Raw genomic sequence first — 1,707 nt, 5'->3', positions numbered from 1 at the left:
CCTAACATCCTTAAAATGGGTTGGTCTTGAGAATTAATAATTCTCCTTCGAGATAGCATCCTAGAATCAAGTATCTCCCCTCCCCCTGTCTTCCAAGAGTCATGTGAATGAGGTATTAAGCCTCTCCATTTGAGACCAGGCTCGACTAAAAGATGAAATGGATTTGACTTGTCTGACGAAGCATTTGTTAAATAAGCCGCTATGATAGAGGTTAAATCAGAAAGTCTCTGATCAGCCAATCTCGCAGAGGATCTTGGCAAAATGCTCCTGGGGGGGCTCATTAAGCAGATAAATGTCAAAATATAATAACAAAGAAGCAATTAAAAATATATAGGGAGCTCAAATAGCCTCCTGTGCCGTTCCTCTCAAGTCAGATGGCAATCAGAGCCCAGCTCTCCCTGCTCAGCACGACAAGCGTTTCTCAAGCATTTGCTGGGCGCCCGACAGTCTGCACTATGACGGATACTAGAGGCAACATGACTTCTACTTTCAGACTGCTTATAGTCTAGGTGGAGATCACATAGGACGTTCCATCTAGCACTTGGCACAGTGCCTGGCACACAGAAAATGCTCGCTAAATATTTATTGACTGGTTGGTGGTTTGGCTGTCCTTTGTTCTTAAAGAGGACCAAAAATGACATCACTATGCTAGTCCAGTTTCAAAGTGTCGGACTGTGTCGGACCAGACCAATATGAGATCTTCATGTTCTGAGGACCTGAGGGTCGGGCACAAATAGTCTGTGTGAGCATCTGGGGTAGATACTCTAAATTGGCACATCCTGCATTGCCTTTGAGCTGCTTAAATTCTGCTTTGCTCATAGAGAATAGCACCACCTCTGATGTGGGCACGCCATGCTGAGCAGTCCTGTGTCTGAAACCACTTTGGTGGTTATAAAACTAAATTAGTTGGTGAGGCCAACTGACCCATCTCAGGATGATGCTTTTAAAGATTTAAAGTAAAATACACGGGGTTACAAAGTTAACCGATTATCTTGAAATACAGCTATCAAAAACAAGTTCACCTACCTGAGGTTAGGAACCCTTGAATTAGCTTATAATTCCAAGGCAGCAAATTAGTCAAGTGTAGGGTAGTGTCATATAGAGTGTGTTAAGAGGATACAAGGGAAAATTATTGTGTGGGGTAGAGTTAATTAAGAGAGGCTTTGTAGGGGTGCATCTTGAGGGGATTCCTCAAAGGAAGAATAAGTTTAGATTGAGAAAATGGAAAGATAAGAATATTTTGGGCAAAGGGAACTGTGTATCCAAGGCACTATTAAGTGTTGTTCAGTCATTTTCAATCATGTCTGACTTCATGACCGCATTTGGGGTTTTCTTGACAAAGACACTAGAGTGGTTTGCCATGCCCTTTTCCATCTCGTTTTCCAGATGAGGAAACTTAGGTAAATAGGGTTAAGTGACTTGCTCAGGGTCACACAGTGACTAAGTGTCTGAGGCTGGATTTGAATTCAGGTCTTCCTCACCGCAGGCCCCACCTAAGCTGCCTTGTTAAGTGTACGAGATATTTTAAAGAGCACACAGTAGAATGTAAGCACATGGAGGGCAGAGGCTGTGCTCGTGAGGTGGGGGCAGTTGATGGAATCATGAAATACCAGACAGCTGAAAGTGGAGCAAAGGGATTCAGGTAGCTGATTTTTAAAAATTACTCTTTCTTTCTCTTTCTTTCTTTCTTTCTTTCTTTCTTTCTTT

Source organism: Petaurus breviceps, unplaced genomic scaffold (genome assembly GCF_028583685.1).
Source record: "Petaurus breviceps papuanus isolate PSGF00001 unplaced genomic scaffold, PetGlider_PUasm1.0 38, whole genome shotgun sequence".
NCBI lineage: Eukaryota > Metazoa > Chordata > Mammalia > Diprotodontia > Petauridae > Petaurus > Petaurus breviceps.
This window is presented reverse-complemented; position numbering follows the sequence as displayed.